Raw genomic sequence first — 14,180 nt, 5'->3', positions numbered from 1 at the left:
CTCCCTCCTCTATGTGACATCCTTTTATATCTTTGAACATGGCTATCATATCACCCCTTAACCTCCTCTTCTCCAGGCTAAACATGCCCAGCTCCCTTAGCCGTTCCTCATAAGGCATCGTTTCCAGGCCTTTGACCATTTTGGTTGCCCTCCTCTGGACACGTTCCAGTTTGTCAGCGTCCTTCGTGAACTGTGGTGCCCAGAACTGGACACAGTAGTACTCCAGGTGAGGTCTGACCAGAGCAGAATACAGTGGCACTATTACTTCCCTTGATCTAGATGCTATACTCCTATTGATGCAGCCCAGAATTGCATTGGCTTTTTTAGCTGCCGCGTCACACTGTTGGCTCATGTCAAGTTTGTGGTCAACCAAGACTCCTAGATCCTTTTCACATGTACTGCCAGGTGTCACCCATCTTGTATTTGTGCCTCTCATTTTTTTTTGCCCAAGTGCAATACTTTACATTTCTCCCTGTTAAAATTCATCTTGTTTGTTTTGGCCCAGTTCTCTAATCTGTCAAGGTCGTTTTGAAGTGTGATCCTGGCCCCCGGGGTGTTAGCCACCCCTCTCAGTTTGGTGTCATCTGCAAATTTGATCAGGATGCCCTTGAGTCCATCATCCAAGTCGTTGATAAAGATGTTGAATAAGACCGGGCCCAAGACAGAACCCTGTGGCACCCCACTAGTCACTCTTCTCCAGGATGAAGAGGAACCATTGATGAGCACCCTTTGGGTTCGGTCAGTCAGCCAGTTACAAATCCACTGAGTGGTAGCATAGTCAAGACCGCATTTTACCAGCTTCTTTACAAGAATATCATGGGGCACCTTGTCAAATGCCTTGCTGAAATCAAGGTAGGCTACATCCACTGCGTTCCCTTCATCTACCAGGCTTGTAATTCTGTCAAAAAACGAGATCGGGTTAGTCTGACATGACTTATTTTTCAGAAATCCATGCTGACTATTGGTGATCACAGCATTCCTTTCTAGGTGCTCACAGACTGTTTGCTTAATGATCTGCTCCAGAATCTTCCCTGGTATTGATGTCAGACTGACTGGGCGGTAATTATTTGGGTCCTCTCTTTCCCCCTTTTTGAAAATAGGGACAACATTTGCCCTCCTCCAGTCTGCCGGGACTTTGCCTGTTCTCCAGGAATTCTCAAAGATGACTGCCAGTGGTTCTGAGATCACATCTGCCAGTTCTTTTAATACTCTTGGATGCAGTTCATCTGGCCCTGGAGACTTGAATACATCTAGACTAGCCAAGTATTCTTGTACTATCTCCTTAGTTATTCTGGGCTGTGTTTCCTCTGCTGAATCATTTGCTCCAAATTCTTCAGGTCGGGCATTGTTTTCTTTATCGGAGAAGACTGAGGCAAAGAAGGCATTGAGGAGTTCAGCCCTTTCTGTGTCCCCTGTTTGCATTTCACCATCTTCTCCTCTGAGAAGATGTTCAATAAACATTTTCCTTTAAAAACATTTTTAATTGAATTTTACAATTTAATATTCAACTATATAACACAATATAACATTTATCATTCATATATATATATATATATATATATATAATCCCCCCTCTTCTGCTTCTTAAAATATTTACTACTACTACTACTGCTTAATTGTTCTCTTATTTTTATGATCTAAATGCTCTTATTTCCATATCAATTTTATACCAAATTTTCTTTCACAGTTACCTCTTACCCTCAATTGCATCTCATATTATTGTTTCTTAACCCTTGAGCCTTGTTTTCTTAGTTGTAAGTGTTCAATCAAACCCTCCTAGTGAGTCCATTTCTTTACAGTATTTCTGTAGGTAGAACATGAAGGGTTCCCAGTCTTTTAAAAAACTTTCCTTGTCATTGTCTCTGATTCTTCCCGTAAGTTTTGCCATTTCTGCATATTCCATAAGCTTGGCTTGCCATTCTTCTTAGGTTGGTATCTTGTCGTCTTTCCATTTTGGGGCTGGGAGAATCCTCAGGTAAAGGTGCTGGGAAAGATGGAGGGCACAAGGAGAAGGGGACGACAGAGGACGAGATGGTTGGACAGTGTTGTTGAAGCTACCAGCATGAGTTTGACCAAACTGCGGGAGGCAGTGGAAGACAGGAGTGCCTGGCGTGCTCTGGTCCATGGGGTCATGAAGAGTCGGACACGACTAAACGACTAAACAACAATCACCATACTTTGGATTGTCCTGAATACCACCATTTGGTAGCCAAGCCCCAAACCCAAAGTCCTGTTGGGAGGCATTTTGGCTTGCCTGCTGATAAAACTGTGTATGTGAAGATTGATAATATTGTCATTTATCTGCTTTAGACCCCATGTACTGTAGTAGCAGTTGCCAGGACATTGTCCTGTTCCCCTCTGTATAGTTCCATCCTTATTACATTGTGGCAGATTGCAATGTTTAGCTGGTGATCGTATTGCAAATCCACACCGTGATCAACTCCCACCCAGAAACCTATGTCCCCACTGTGGAAGGATGTGTGGATCCAGAATTGGCCTCCACAGTCACTTACGGACTCGTTAAAACTGTGTTTATGGAAGACAATCTTACTCGGCTACGAGTGACCGCGAAAGAAGATATTGCAGTGTTTAGCTGGTGACATTGTGAGGTTTTAGCTGCTGATAACATTGCAACATTTAGCTGGTGAGTTATGATGTTCAGCTGGTGAGTTTCCATGATGTTTAGCTGGCGAATTATCGCGATGTTGAAAACCAGATATTGCCTAGCCCTTACACACATTGTGATTCACAATATATTTAGCCAGCTCAAATATTATGAAACAACTATCACGATGTGAACTTGAAACAAGTTTTGGACGATATATTGATATATCTCCCAGCGCTACCCTGTATAGGAAAGTTTTTTTAAAAAAATGTTTAGTTATGTTTTTATATATGTTGGAAGCCACCCAGAGTGGATGGGGCAAACCAGTCAAATGGGCAGAGTAGAAATAAAAATATAATTATGGAATAGGCTGACCCTATTTTCACTGGACAAGGAAAAGAAGACCTTCATAGCTGATAGCTCAATAAAAACATGAATTCATTGTGCGCCCAACTGTGGGAAAAGGCAAATCCTCCAGTAAGGATTTCACCTGGGGAAGGAACTGAAAATACAGTGGTACCTCTGGTTACGTACTTAATTTGTTCCAGAGGTCTGTTTGTAACCTGAAACTGTTCTTAACCTGAGGCACCGCTTTAGCTAATGGGGCCTCCCACTGCTTCCCCTGCGCGATTTCTGTTCTCATCCTGAAGCAAAGTTCTTAACCCGAGGTACTATTTCTGGGTTAGCGGAGTCTGTAACCTGAAGCGTATGTAACCACTGTACCGTTATCATAATGTCCTTATGCAACGCCATTGTGTGACTGCACTTGGGTTTTTCCTACACTTCTGGTCACCCCATCTCAAAACAGAAATTGTGGAGCTGGAAAAGGTACAGAAAAGGACAACTGGAATTATCAGGGTGATTTTTTTTTGTTTGTTTGTTTAGAAAAGTGAATCAGAGGAGGACCTGATAGAGGTGCATAAAACTATGCATTGTGTAAAGTAATTGGAGGGACACGAGTGGCGCTGTGGGTTAAACCACAGAGCCTAGGACTTGCTGATCAGAAGGTCGGCGGTTCGAATCCCCGCGATGGGGTGAGCTCCTGTTGCTCGGTCCCTGCTCCTGCCCACCTAGCAGTTCGAAAGCACGTCAAAGTGCAAGTAGATAAATAGGTACTGCTCCATCGGGAAGGTAAACGGCGTTTCCGTGCGCTGCTCTGGTTCGCCAGAAGCGGCTTAGTCATGCTGGCCACATGACCCAGAAGCTGTACGCTGGCTCCCTCGGCCAATAAAGCAAGATGAGCGCCACAACCCCAGAGACGTCCGCGACTGGACCTAATGGGCAGGGGTCCCTTTACCTTTTTAAAGCAATTGGATAGTGGGAAACTTTTCTCCCTCTTTCGTGATACCAGAACTCCGGATTATTCAATAAAGCTGAGTGTTGCATGATTCAGAATCGACAAAAAGAAAGTACTTTGCCCCACCGTATTTTAGTTAAACACTCTGTTCCAACAAGAAGTAGTGATGGCCACCAATTTAGCTTAAAAGGGGTGTTATTTCATGGAGCATAAGGCGCTCAGTGGCTGCTAAACACTACTACTACTATTTTTATTATCTGTATTCTGCCCATCTGACTGGGTTGCCCCAGCTACTCTGGGCGGTTTCCAACAAAATACGCTACACAGTAAAACATCAAACATTTAAAAACTTCCCCATACAAGGCTGCCTTCAGATGTCTTCTAAAAATTGTATTGTTGTTTATCTCCCTGACATCTGGTGGAAGGGCGTTCTACGTTATTATTAATACAAACGCTAAGTGTGTTTATTAGGAGACATTTGTATTGAAATGCTTATGAATTTTCATGAGATTGTTAAGTCTGTAAGGCAAAATGCTACAGAAATGTAGAGAACTGAATCTGAGACTGGGAAAATGAGAAGCAGAGAGAAATCAAAATTTACAGATTCATCCCCCCCTCTTGGTTAATATCCTTTCCCCCCCTTACCTGCAATGAACTTGTTCCCATCTGAGGCTTGTGAAGCTTATCAGCATTCACGGGAAGAACCAGGTGGAGAGAAATAATCAGCCACACACAATGATATTATTAAAATGAACTGTTTATATTATCTCAGTTGAGTCAATACAGTATAATGTATTAAAATGGAAAGGTACAAAATTGAAATAAATACTTTCTGAGTCATGTATAAATCTTTTGTCAAGATGACATTTTGTTTTTTTGTGTTTTTTGTGTTTGTTTCTTTTTTTCATCAGTACATGTTTCAATAAAACATTTAAAATGACATTTAAAGTATCATCTAAAATATGGTTTGTGGAAGAAGAGACGCTCAACTCAGACAGATTTTGGCTTGTTTTGGTATGAGATCTTGACATAATCTTGGTTCCCCAAAACCACGTAAATGGTGGTAAAATATTAAATGCTTTAACTCATTTTAAAAAAATAAACAGGCTTTACCAAATCCCCTCTAATCCTTAACTCAACCACTCTCCTGTGTATTCTGCCACTTAACGATATATACATTCATTAGTGTCCAAGGGAAGACAGCCACTGACTTTCATTGAAAATAACTTGGTGGAGAGCAGAAAAAAAAAGATAAAACCCAATGAACATTATGAAGCTGATGACAACAATTCACACTTTGCATTTTTTAAAAAGGACTAGTCTCGGCAGTGCAGAAAAAGAAATCAAAAGAAAATTAAAACACCTTACACATGGAACAGGGAAAGAGGCATTTATGGAAGTGAAGGTCTGAAGCAAGAAGCTATAGTTAGCTAAATGGAGGGGATTTTTTTTTTTAATCCAATGAAAGAAGACTCTACCCAGTCAAAAGCTTTTTTTCCAGCCTAATTGTCGCGTTGTGATTTTGGGGGGCTGGGGGGAGCAAGGGGGCTAAAGCTAGGAGAGAAGAGTTGCAGCATGTGTGGTGTCCACAATAATTCATCCAGTTTGAGGCTCCCTGGGCCCAAAATGGTTGGCAGCCCCTGACTGGTTCCATGGAAAACAATTGTTGGAATTCAGGATTAGTTAGTGCATCTTAGTTCCCAATGAAATCAGAGGGACTTCAGTAAAGACAGAGCTAACTTCTATTGATTTTAGGGGGAGGCTATGTTAAATGAATTAGTTTGAGTAATTTGAGAATGGAATCAATTCTGACAAGTGGTCGTGGGCTCTAACTCACTGGAGGTCTTCAAGCACAGAGACTGGTCAGTCCCCTACTGGGGATGGTTGACCTCTGGATTCCCTGCATTGATGTTGAACTAGATGACCTTGAAAATCCTTCCAATGTTATGAGTCCCACCTGGATCTAACCCAATGGTTCTTACCTCCAAGCAATGAGTGAGAGATCAAGTGATGTCATCCTGTGGGTACCACATTTCCCCAGAGGTCCATTTAGCAAGTCCCTAGGGTATTAGCATTGTAGCAAACCTACACTTTGGGATACACTTTCCCCAAGAAATTACTATGGCACTAACAATTTCTTCTCTTAGGTGCCTCATTAAGACTTTTTTAAAGCAATATTTCCCCCCACCAGCTTTTTTCAAGATAGTGTTATTGGATAAATATTGTTCAGGCTGGTTTCACAAAGCATTCTTATAGCTTAGACTTCGCATTTTGTTTTTATTCATTTGTGCAGCACCACAAATATTTTCAAGTTCTGGGTCTTTAAAAAAATTCTTAAAAGAAAATAGATAAAGCATTTGGGATTGAGGTTACAGATGTGGAGGACAACTTTCACACCAACCTGTATCAGGGCTTTTTTCTGTTTCCCCAAATAAGACCACAATCCTATTTGTATCAGAGAAGGCATTCATATGACCATGTACCTATCTATGGGCATTTCTCATGGGATGTAGCAGAAAAACCGGGTTTGTTCCCGAGAGTGAACTCGACTATACCTGTTTGATATGAATTTCCAAACCTGCATTTGTCTCACTCACCTGACATTTTAGATGTGCATTTATCTACCTGCATGTTCCAATAATAGTCAAAGTTTAGGGTCAGTTCAGATGCTGTTGTGTCTGTTGTTTTCCAGCATGTTGTAGGTTGTGTGAGCACACAAGTGTGGCTCACAGGATTTCTGACTGCTCCACTCCTCCCCCCTTTTAAATAAGTTGTGGAAATCAAGCTATTTGACTCATGCATGAATTCCTGCATGAAATTGGGGGGTGGGGTGGTATGTGCAATAAACTGTAATAACACAAGCTTACCAACATCTGGACTAGCCTGTAGACAGTGATGGGTTTTATTGAACAGTGAAGTCTTGGGAGTACAGAATGCTGAACTAGATGAGCAGACTGTTCCAAATGTCCTTATCTTTCAGAACTTATTTTGCAGACTTTTATATTTCAGCCTCAGCCTGAAGTGTTGTGGGCAGGCAGGCAGCACCCTTTTGAAGGACAGTGGCCAATTTTGAAGGATAGTGGCCGATTTGGGATGTTCAGATGCACTGCATGTGTGCTGAGGTGGCTCTCTGATTTAGCCCCAGAGGTTCCTGTCCGATTGTTCCATGGTGTGGAGGGATCAAATCTCAAACTCCGGCCCTCCATTCTCTTTCAAAATCGTGCTTTCCTTCACCGTTTACAGTCCTGACTTCCTGCACTTTTATATTTTATAAATATAAATATTTTATATTATATTCTGAAAACATCTCAACAACACATCACATGTAATAACTTGTTTACACACTATTTAATAACAGAAAATGAGCAATCCCTCCTCCCATCTTACTCCATGCCAGGGACTGTAGAGTTGTTGTTTTTTTAAGAGCTTGTACACCATGATGTGACTTATTTTGTGAGCCATAAGTAGAGGCAAGGCCTTTTTCCAGGCAGAACTCACCACTGCCATTACAAGACAACAAGGGAGGCGCTGATGGTGAGTTCTGGTACCTCTTTTTCCAGGAAAATAGCACTGAGCAGGGAAATCCATCTAAGCGGCCTGAGGGAAAACTCAAATCTGAAACGAGTGGGAAATAATATTGGCCTATCTTAAAGGGCTTTTGCATGAACTACTGGTTGGGCATTTGGAAGAGTCGTCATTATTACTATTTATCTTGCAGGACGGAAGCTCAGCAACTGCTTAACCGCACCACACATTCTCAGGATGTGATAACTTTTGGTAGATGCAGCACCAAACTGCTCCAGTTACCTGAATTTCACCAGGGGCTGGCATGAAATAAAGCTTTTTTCAACTCTTGTTAGTGGTTGCAGAACTGTTTGTGATATGTAGAGCTGGCTACCCTGTAAATCCGGCAGAGGAAACAGCGGACTCAACAATTTAAACAGGGAGGCTGCAATCTGCTGTCCGTGGTTCTGAAACTAGTAAGCTAACTCTTCCCCAGCTGTGGCAAAAGCACATTTCTCATAAACGAACTGGAAAAGAGTTACAAACCAGTTACGGGACTTCACAGAGGCTCGCCTGCTGCCCTTGCTACAGTCCTTGGGCACTGGATGAAGAGCCTTCTATTATCTTACAGAACTTTTAGTGCTATTCATGCTGTTTTATATGGTTTACCTGTTTGGTGTGGGTGCTTATGTGTTCCTTGTTTGTTTTAATTTCCTTTATGGCTTATAAATTAACATTAGAATGTTAGCTATTGGGCAGTATACAATGATGTCCAAATAAATAAATTCACCTTTCCTTTCTTCCTCCCTGTCACAAAGAGATGTCTCTGAAAAGACAGAACGTTCCTTATAGAGCATCTCTCACAGGTGAGCTTGTAAAGTGTATTATCACGTGGCCTTCTAAGTTGATTCCAGCAGAGGGAACGTCTTCTGAAAGTTCCACAAGAGAGCTGTATTATCATATCTATCTGTCTATCTATCTATCTATCTATCTATCTATCTATCTATCATTTCCAACCTTCCCAATCTTCTCACGCTGTTGGGATACAGCAGGGCAATAGGGGAAGATCACATAATCTGGAGGATCAGGGATCAATAGCTGTATGAGAAGAATTCAGAGTAGTAGCAGCAGCCACCCAATGTCCTTTCCAGCCCCCAACTGCTTTCTGAACCTTCATTGACATAAAAAGCTGAGGAGGTCCAGAAAGCACCAATAATTGTTGTGAGAGCCAGTGTGGTGCAGTGGTTAAGAGCGGTAGACTCGTAATCTGGTGAACCGGGTTCACTTCCCCGCTCCTCCACATGCAGCTGCTGGGTGACTTTGGGCTAGTCACACTTCTTTGAAGTCTCTCTGCCCCACTCACCTCACAGAGTGTTTGTTGTAGGGGAGGAAGGGAAAGGAGATTGTGAGCCACTTTGAGACTCCTTCGGGTAGTGATAAAGCGGGATATCAAATCCAAACTCTTCTTCTTCTTCTTGAGTAGCCAGCCTCTTTCTAGGAGTCATGAATGGAAGAAAAATGACCAGGGAGCTGGGAAGGAACCAGAGATAGCTTTCCTTCGTTCCTTCCCTGAGGAACTGATGTCTAACCCCTGCAAGCTTTCAGTTTTAGGCCTTGGGGATTCTTTATGCTCCTGCACCACTTGCGCTTCTTCCTTGGGGGAAAGTTGTAACTCAGTGGGAGGAGGAGGCAAACCTGGTTCACCAGATTACGAGTCTACTGCTCTTAACCACTACACCACAGCTGCCTGGAATGGAGGTCCCAGGTTCATTCCCTGGTGTCTTCAGGTGAGAGAAACTCCTTTTCTGAAACCATGGAGAGTCTCTGCCTGTAACTGTAGACCATAGTGAGCAAGATGGGCCAATGGTCTGATTTGGTAGAAGGCAGAATCCTATGTCCCTAGCCTCAGCGCCATTCATCTTTGGATAGTGCATGCTAGTTGGAGAGTTTAAACTATTCTGATCTCAGGAGACCATGTTATGATGAACACCCTGAGACAGAACTTCATTCTCTACCATATGATTGTGAATCAAGAGAGTTACATTAGTGTCATGATCTTTTATCTCTGGTTATATAGGAAACTACCTGAGTCAGATTGAGCTTTTACATTCTCTGTGATATTTTATGCTGCTTTTAAACATCTCTGCCCTTCCCCCAATTAATTGTTTTACTATTCGTTTTACTCAGTAAGTCATTGTTTTATTAACTGTCCACCTTTTGGGATCCCCTGCGGCTTTTATAAATATTTTGTTGATTCAGGAAAGCAACCTTTGAAGGAACTATCTCAGGGTAGGTACTCTCATCATGTAAACCCCAGGAATTCACCCCAGGGCCAGATCATTACCCTTATATCTTGGATCAGTGTTAAAATCTGGCAATCCCTGCACTGCCATTAAAAATAAACAACTTTTGGAAAACAATTTACCCATCAAAGACGCTTCTTAGGAACCCTTGGAATTACAGCTTTCCTTGGATTACAGATAACTCTTTGCTGAACTCCTAAAATGATTTTTTTTTGTTTTTTGTTTTATGGATGTAGTTTTATTGCTAACTTTATCCTGTTCCCTGCGATGACATTTGTTTCTTAATATTGACATTATAGAATTATCTGCGATCGAAACCAATCATCCAAAACCAGGGATTATTTGGGTTTGAGGACAATTCTGTGGTGTTTCAACAAATTTAAAACTGCCTTCCTTTTGTGGCTTAGACACAGACTCTTTTCAATTGGTGCAGTCTCCTTTCACAAAGGTTCCTGGTAGAGTGGTGTGATAATTCTGAAAAACCCAAGGTTTTAAAGTGGATTTGGGGAGTCTACACCCCCAGCACATGACACAAAGTATGTGTGTCTGTTTGCACCAGCAAGGACCACATTTTGGGCAAATTAAATACCGAAGCAAGTTCTGAGACCTTCTGGCCCCAGAATAAAAAAAAAAAAATCTCATAGGCCAGAGTCTTGGTTCTGGCCAGGAGAGCTACTGGAGTGTCAGAATTAGTTCTCAGGTGCTCCATGGACATTTGGGAAGTTATTCCATCTGCTTCATCTTATTTCTGGGGTGGATAGGTAGGAGTCTGCCTGCCCATGCCAGGTCATTATCACAGTCTAAGGGAAATTGCAAGGACGAATGGATAGAATTAACCCCAGTGTGGAAATCTTGTTCATTGCCTCTAAAAATGGCATCTGTTTAGTTGTGGTCCGCTATCAGGATCACAGATACATGGTGCCCATGAAAGTGAGGTTATGCAGTGAGGAGATCCTCCTCAAAAGGCTCACACCTTCCGAGATTAGCTGGGTGATGTTCAAGGGGTGATATTGCCCTGGTTATGGGAAACTGTTTTCAGCCATGTTGGACAGGCACCAATCCTTATTGTTTCGATGACGTTAAGAGGTTGTATTCTCTGGGTGTGTTAGTGATAGGTAGTTGCTGTTTCTATTGGTCAATTTTCCTCGTCTGTTTATGAGATGTTTATAAGCTGTTTCCCATTGTTGCTACTGCCCAAATGGCGTTGTTGTGCTTTCTAATGCTGTACGAAGAATATTTACAGCTGTAACCTGCTTTGGATATTCTGGCAGGCCAGTGGCACAAAAACATTTTTGAATTAATGAATACATAAATATAATAATGTGCACTCCTTCCAAAGCTAAAGGAGCTTATTGAAGTAGCTAGGTGCTTCAGACCTGAATCTTTGTTACAGAAAAACAACAACCCCAATGCAACTTAATTCAAAGCATGATGCGAAATCCTTTTTTTCCCCAGACGAAATGTTTCCACAACCTGGTTTTAAGGAACAGTATTACATATATTGATAGATAAATGCTATGCAAGGTCTTGAGGGACACAAAATGAAAGAAAGGGGGGGAAGATGTGAAATAAAGCAAGACATACAGTATAGAGGATACTCTGATCAACAAACCAACCACCATTAGAATCAAAAAGCAAACCATCCTTCACCAAGGAACTCAACAACATTTCTCAATGCACTAAGTACATTTTAAACCATGCAATTTTACACAAACATCTTAACTAGGTTTTTTTTTAAACTTTTTAAAACACCAACATTATGCATTTCTTTGTTAATTATATTGGTTAAAGTTGCAGCCAGGAGCTGCCAAATATCAGATACATCATCATATACATATTTTTTTTTATACAGAATCCGGACAACACAACATTACACATCCTAGAGAGAGAGAAAGAGAGAAAAGAAAAAGAGTATTTGTTCCTTTGTTTGTATATATATTTTTTTTCTTTTGTAAAAAAGATGGAATGACATGAGGAAGGAGGGAAGCAGGCCGAGGGAGGGGAAAACGGTATTTTCTACGAAATGCGTAAGATCATATGGAAATAATACCTAATCCACAGTAGGGTAAAAGAAAAGAAGGAAAGGAAAGCAAGAAGAAAATCGTCTCAAAATTGTCTCCACGTCAAAAATTCTCTTCACTACGAAACAAGATGCTTGGACGCAGAGTGTATTGGTATTGAAAAGCAGGAAGAACTATGACATCATGTTGATTCCAAGTCCTTTTATTCAAAATCAAAAGTTGGCTTGGGAAGACAAAGGAAATCAATTTGTGGTCGTGTGTGATTTCAAAGATCTCATATCGGCTTGAATTTTATTTTTTTTTAGCTACCCATGATACACTGTTGGGAAATATAGCTAGACAATACCACACTGATAAGGAATTGCAAGGATAACATGATGTGTTTACTGTTGTTGGTGGTTCATCTTTTCAGATGTAGCGTCAGTTGAACCAGTGTGTGGCTTGGAATTTAAGCTTCTCTTTTTTCTTTTTTAAGCTGATGAATTGGGTCACCTTTTTAATTTATCGTCTCCACCCATCTCCCTCCCACCCACATCTTAAAGCAATGCATGCATTGGATCAGACAAAGGAAATTCGACTGTGTCAAATGCTTTCCCCCTGGTTTATCATGGCAAGTATACAAATATGTTAAAATTTCAGATATATAATAATCAAAGATACAAAATCATTTCTGACAAGGTTTTTTTTAAACAATAACCATTACAGTGCAAGGTTTTCAATTACAGTAAAAGTTGTGAATCTAGGTTTTACAGTAGCTGTAGATTGTAGCTGTTTGTTTTGTATGTACAGTAGGTCCCTGATGTTTAGAGTGTATGCACCAGTCAGAGTTAAAAACCCAGCACAGAATGGCTATCCAACTTTAAATACATTTTTTCTTAAACATTTACAAAATAACAGCAATATCACAAATTCACAAGCACATTGTTTTGCCTTAATAAAAAGCATGTAATCTGTTTTTTTGTGGTTTTTTGTTTTTTGTTTTTTTGTTTTTAAACTTTCAACACTGAAAGAAAATGTAAAAGTTGGATATACATGAGGACATGGTCACATGTGTTATTTGCTTCTAGGGCTTTGTCCTTCCACCAGACTTCTTGGAAAATGTTAAGCACCACTTTGGGTAAGCAATGTTTGTTTGTGTGTGTATGTGTATATGTGTGTGTGGGGGGGGTATATATTAAGGAGCCAGGGCACCAATTTACCATGAATCGCAACCCAATAGTCAGCTCCACACCCACCTCTTCTCACATTTCTCTAGATCTGAGCACAATTGCTGCCAATAATGGCAAGTTTAAATTTTCCTCCAACCCCCCCCCCCCGATGGTTCCATTGCCCAATCAACACACCAAAGGGAGTGTGTGCTGCCTTTCCACTGCAGCCACCATGTAACATTTTAAAAGCACCGATTGTATGCACACTGAAATAGCAGGGTCCCTTCTCAAAGAGACTTAATTCGGGCAGATGTATCAAAGGTATGGGAAGGTGTTGACTGACTGTCAAAGAGGGCGATAGAGAGATATTGATGTAAAAACTCTTTACAAAGAGTTTTGATCGCAGCAAAATGGAAGAGTAATGAAATCCCCTCTATACAAGATTGGATCCAAAAGCTGACAGAATATGCTGAATTAGATGGTTTATCAGAAAAAATAAAGAATAAATCAAAACAGGAATTTGTTTCAAAATGGGAGGTTTTCAAAGATTATCTGAAAAATAAATATAGTAGTTTAAATTATGTTGCAGCATTTGAGGAACTTCAGTAATAGTTGCAAGGTAGATATAAGAAATTAGATTTATTGAGAATAAGTTTAATTATGATAAAAGTGTGTATTGGCAAAAAGTAATATGAATTTGAAATATGGAATAGACGGGAGGTTGGGTCTTTAGTGTTAAGACCAATAGATGTTTTATTGTTTGCTAAGAAAATTATGTGTCTATGGTTATTTTTGTAATTTGTGTGTAATTTGGTCTTTGTGTTTTTTCCCCTTTTTTCTTCTTGTATAAATAAAAAACTTTATTTTTTAAAAAAAGATATTGATGTAAGGGTACTCACAGAGGTTTTGGGAGAGTGTTGGATGAGAAAAAGAGAAGGTAGTGAGTTGATGCACAAAGGGCAGGGAAATGATTCGAAACATACACCGAAGCAAGCGACAAAGGAGAGGGATGAAGGTGATGATGCAAACTTAGTCTACTCACCCAAAAGACTTTCAAACAGAAGACGGCAAATACTTGTCTTCTAATGGCCGACAAGGCAGGGGTGAGCTCTAATGAGTTTAAGTTACAGGTGGGTAGATTTTGATTGAGAAAGTTCTTTGAAGAGAAAGTTCTTGATGGTAAAAGCCATTTAAGGTACTTTCAAACATGGTTTGGACTAGACTGCCAAACAAGACTTCCTCCAGCTTTCAAGAAATCATTACATGGTAAGTAGCCTCTATAGGTTAAGCAGCCTCTATAGG

Source organism: Podarcis pityusensis (genome assembly GCF_964106645.2).
Source record: "Podarcis pityusensis genome assembly, chromosome: 3".
Lineage (NCBI taxonomy): Eukaryota > Metazoa > Chordata > Lepidosauria > Squamata > Lacertidae > Podarcis > Podarcis pityusensis.
This window is presented reverse-complemented; position numbering follows the sequence as displayed.